At 40.0% G+C, this 5,243-nt stretch overlaps 1 protein-coding gene across 1 annotated transcript in view; it reads left to right on the forward strand.

The window, feature by feature from the left end:
• pcdh9 (protocadherin 9) overlaps positions 1-5,243 on the forward strand; it is a gene marked incomplete at its 5' end in the record, with an annotated part of 322,338 nt that overhangs the window by 190,967 nt on the left and 126,128 nt on the right.

Consider the following 5,243-nt stretch of genomic DNA (forward strand, 5'->3'; position numbering starts at 1 on the left):
AATCACTTCTCTATGCATCAAGTCCAGACCCTTGTACGAACCAAAGTGAAGGACAGGGTCTGGTTTTAACCAGGCTAATGGTACCCCATTAAACTACAAAAATACATTTCAGTCAGAATTCAAGGTTAATGCTAAAAATCATGCCTGTGTCTATATAACKTCTGACCATAATCACCAGATCTTTTGTTTMAGGTCTGTTTTATTGGTACYAAAATGTTAAAAACTGATTGCTTAACTAAATCCARGTAACTAATATTGAACTTATTACAGCTGACATCAACAAAAAGTGACAAAATCTGAGCTCATTTTGAAAACCTTGTCAGGCACTTYCCCCCAACTGTTCTGTCAGGATTTCCTAAACTGGCACCAAAAATATCTTCAGACACTCTACTAACCAAAGTATATAAGATAAGATGCACAATGTCATGTATTTTTATACAAATAGCAAAMAAATGACACCTAMCCCCTAAATTAATGATACATGCCAAATTTCAAATATCCTACAAATGATTGCCCTACTTCATTTTTAAATCATACTATAGTGTTAAGAAGTAACTTTGAAGCCATTGGGTTATTATTTGTACTTAAATCCAATCCAATCCATCCATCCATCCATCCATCCATCCATCCATCCATCCATCCATCTGGGTATCAAAACTTCTGGTAGTTTTTCTGCAGATAAACCTGCTACGTCTCTTGGACTACCGTCTTTAAGGTGCAAAAATTGTCCAGAAAAAGTTCATACTGTATTTTATACCGAGTTGAGTTCGAGTCACCTCCAACAGTTGCACCTTTACTCTGCCGCCTGCAGATGCTCGTCTTCACAAAATACAAACACCCAACTGATGTCAACAAATGCAATAAACATGCATCTGACTGCGAGTTTATTTACGTCTCAGAAATCCTGCTTTTTTCCGGGCCGGAGCTGAGAGTCAGTGGGAAGCCAGCAGAGAAGGCCCGTCATGCACGAACGTGCATTTACACCCATGTTAATGTGAAATTTGAAAATTGGAGCGTCTTCCTTTCTCTCGGCCCTCTGCAGGGTGTCCTTCAGGTCTCCTTCCAGCATCATGTATGTGAGAGAGCCTGTCCAAAGAGATTTGACAAGGACCCTGCAAGGAGAAAGAAATAAAACCCAGAGAGATGAGGCAAACATATTAATCTTGTTAAGTTAAACGCCGACCCCCCCATCTCTCTTCGTGCTTCTCCGCTCGTCTCCTCTCCCCGTTCCCCACACAGATAATGTGCTCAGCTCACAGTGAAAAATCAGCTAATTTCAGACCACTACTCAGTCGGGCTTACCAGAGGCTCTCAGGATGGTGCAGGGCTGTGTGCAGCTCCTCCATTAGCCACCCCCCACCACTGTCTCCGCCTTTGTCACTGTCGCTGGTTCTGTGTCTGACTGTGTCTCCCTGCGACACACACATTTAATCTCCAGCCGCTGTCCCCATCTCTGTGTGTCTCTCTGCACGCACACACACACTTACAGGAAACCCTGAGCAACATTTATCTTAGCCCCCCATCCTCAGTCCAGCTGTGACCTTGAGATGCATGATGGATGAAGGTCTGTGAAGAAAGTGAGCTTTAATTTTCAGATTGACATGGATGGGGCTTAAAGATTTTGTTACCGGGACAGAAACTGGGAGGGGGGGACTGGTTGAAAGACAAAAACACACAATCACACAAATTAAAAAAAATAAGAGAAAACTGGGGAGTCTCACAGAGATGATGCAGAGCTGATGGACAATGTTTCCCCCTTGTGGTGCTGGCAAGCAGGTAGGATGTCTTTGTTGTGTGTTTTTAAAACCCAAACTGCACAAATGAGGACACGAGTGTTGGAGTTTACTCAGAGCCGTGACTCTGCCCCCTGTGGGGAAGAAAAAAGAGAAATTAAACTGASTGCTCAGTTTTGATCTTGCCGTCTGTTTGTTGCACTAATGTACCTCTATCTCCATTCTTCCTCCTTTTTGTAATTACGACTTAAAGAAAAATCTATTTCCAAAGAAAATAAACGTAYTAGTCTTTTTCTTGACTGAACAGTTCAGAGGTTTCTGTAAAGCCAAACATGTTAATTATACATTTATTGACTTCAAATAAACATGTGGTGATATTTTTTCCTATTATTAGAACATCAAAACATAATGCAACCTTTAAAATCAAAAGACTTTTCCTCCCCTCGCATCACTAACAAAATGTGTCCAGAGCTGCAGAACATACAGATATTTTTACATTTTCACATTAAAAAGGAGAAAATGAGAATGTAAATGTGAAAAAAATTAGCGATAAGAATAAATAATTATTTTTTACAATTTTGTGCGATTAATTGCAACATTTTCTTTTAATTTTTTAGGAAGGATGGCTGTGTGTGAATGGACATAAATATAAAGAAAAAACAGACAGCATTAATACCTGTTAAAATGTTTATCATCGTTAATAAGCGTTGGCTGCGTTAACGTGATAATGCGTTAGCGTGCACTGCACAGACAAAAAAGTAGTTTATGCCAAATTTAATAAAACATTTTGTAAGTTCCATTGTTATCCATTGATATCGCCATATTTCATCCCAGAAATTTCTCTTACAAGTATTTAAAAACAATTCTGGTGGATTAAAAAAAGAAGCTCCTATCCTGAGGCTTTAAGCTGGATTATTGAATCGGTCAAAAAAACTACAAACATGATCAAATCAACATGTTTCACGTTTTGTATTTGTAGTTTCAAATCCATGTTGCAAACGAACAGGAAAAACTGCTAAAGCTAGTCTTTGCTGTTGTGGGTATAAAAAACAAGAAAAAAATTTAATCAATCTCATGTTAGTTTTGGTCAACGCTTCAACGAGCCGAGGGACTGAGGGGCCGCATGTGGCCCCAGAGCCACCAGTCGCAGACCCCTGGTCTAGTATAGTAGTACTAATGTTGTAGTCATTTGGTTCAGCATGATGTCATATTGTGAGTCTGTGTGGTGAATGAATCTCAGCTACTTCCTGTTCTCTGTTGCATAAATCTTTGCCTTGATTGTTGGACCTTTAATCTGATTTTTAAAAGATTACATTTGATTTAATCTTAAACTAAGGAGTTTAGTTTCGTTGTGGCTAACTTATTATTGGTGCTTTTAATTCAAAATGCCAGTTGAGAATTTATAACTTCTGAATGGAAACAATATAAAAACATATCAAGTAGTTTGAATTTTTGTTAAGATATAAAACTGTAAAACCAGTATAATTTGCTACAAGAAATCAAAACCCAGCTTGTTAAACCACAAAGTGATTTTCTTCATAGTATATTCTCAAATACACCACAGTATCACAGGATGTCCAGTTAATATCACATACAAGGAAGAAATGTGCAAAATGTCCCATTTAGCTCGTTTTTTCCTGCTCCATCTGTCCCGAGCACAATCCATCTTATCAGTCATCACAGAGATATTGTAAAAAAGAAAATGGCTTTTTGAAGTTCACTTTAGTGCCTCCCTCCTTCAGCTCGTGCTTTCTAGCGGTACAGTATGATGTCTCCGCTGAGTAATGAGATTATTCTTTAGCTTAAGTGACCACTGAAAAGCCCACATTACTGTCATATCCGGGCCGATTTCCTCTGTAGGTTTTCTGGATCCTCTTGCCTCTGCTGACCCCAGAGGTCAGGCCGCTAATGCTGACCAAGGCTTTTTAAAATGAAGAAAAGTCTTCTCTTTTTTTCGTGTCCTCTAAAAGAAAAAAAAAATCAGCAGGGTGCCACTCTGCCTCTCTCCATTTGTCTCTCTGTCTGTTTGCTTAAAGCAAAGAGGGAAATGTAGAGCGACAGACACAAACAGCTGCAGAAAATGGCAAACGCAWCGAGCTGCTGAATAGAAATATTCAATTAGAACTCTAATGCTCAGCAGACACATTTATTWCAAAATATATTTAAAAATATGTACATTTGTGTCAGCAGGACTTTTAGACTCATATTCAAGCAGCATCAGATTTATTTACTGGGTGAATTACAGTGGAAATCCAACCAAACTGACCAGCAGACGGAAAAAGCGACTCATCTGAGCTGAACCTTGTGTCACTTGGCTGCTGCAAATGTTTGCCGCTATGCGTGTGTGTGTTTGCGTGCCTGTGTTCATGCATCTTCCCCAAATGTCCGAGCATATGGCCACCCTGGAGCCGCCTTTATGCAGCTCTGCCCCCGAGACCTTAAGTTGTGTGCGGCTGGCGCCGKTTGGTCATGGTGCGCTGGCACCGCCCGCCTCCTCCATTACGACTCTGCTTTTAATCTCACGATAACACTTTTCATGAAAGACAAGAGATTATTCCTCAAATGTGCAAGAGAGATGGGGGGAGATTATCCCCCCGCAGATATCGCTGCGCAGCTCCAACTTCATACCGAGTCTTTGCTGGCGGCCTGATGGAGTTCAGTTTATTCATCAGAACATGGCGCTCCACTGCATAATCTAAAAAAAGGAGTTGCGCATTCCTACCACAGAGCTAAAGCCTGAAAAGAAAAATACAATGCAAACATATAGTATGTGTGTGCTTTTACAAGAAAAGAGAGAAACTATGAGTTGCAGCTTCTAATGGATATTTGCTCTCGTGTGACCTTTTGGGAGGATTATTTCTCTTTTAGATTGGAGAAAATCTGCTTATTACGAATGGTATTAATGGGTGTTCTTGCAGGAAAAGCTAAATAAAAAACTAGCAGAAAGTAAAACAGATCACTAATATTACAGACTGAACCTGTGTGTGTGTGTACTTGTATTTGTTATGTTTTTAGGATCATTTCTGGTATACACACCTACCTTGTCAAGACCAGTATTGGGACAAAAGACCGGTCCTAATATGGTGGAACTCCATTTTTGGGTTGAGGGTTAGAGTCTGGACTGAGGTACTAATTAAGTTTTGGTTAGGTTTAGGGTTAAGTACTGTATGTATAGGTGGGGTTAGGCTATAGAAACAACTAGAAATGAATGGAAGTCAATGAACAGAGCAGAAAGAGAACAGGATCAGTTACTTTGATGCGAGTCGAGAACCAGGAAACAAATACAGAATTAGACTTGAATGCAAGAAAAAAAGCCATACGGTACCACCAGCCGGATCAAAATACAGACCGCTTGTTCAGCCGTAGTTTTGGGTAAAGAMTCTGAAATCACAGTTCCATATGAACACGTTTCCAGATTTGACCCCACCTTAAAACAGGACGTCACATCGGTTGGACAGGCCTCCCTGTAAAGTGACCAGATCCTTAAACAGACCGAGTTCTAATGAGAAA

Source organism: Austrofundulus limnaeus, unplaced genomic scaffold, assembly GCF_001266775.1.
Source record: "Austrofundulus limnaeus strain Quisiro unplaced genomic scaffold, Austrofundulus_limnaeus-1.0 Scaffold16, whole genome shotgun sequence".
Taxonomy (NCBI): Eukaryota; Metazoa; Chordata; class Actinopteri; order Cyprinodontiformes; family Rivulidae; genus Austrofundulus; species Austrofundulus limnaeus.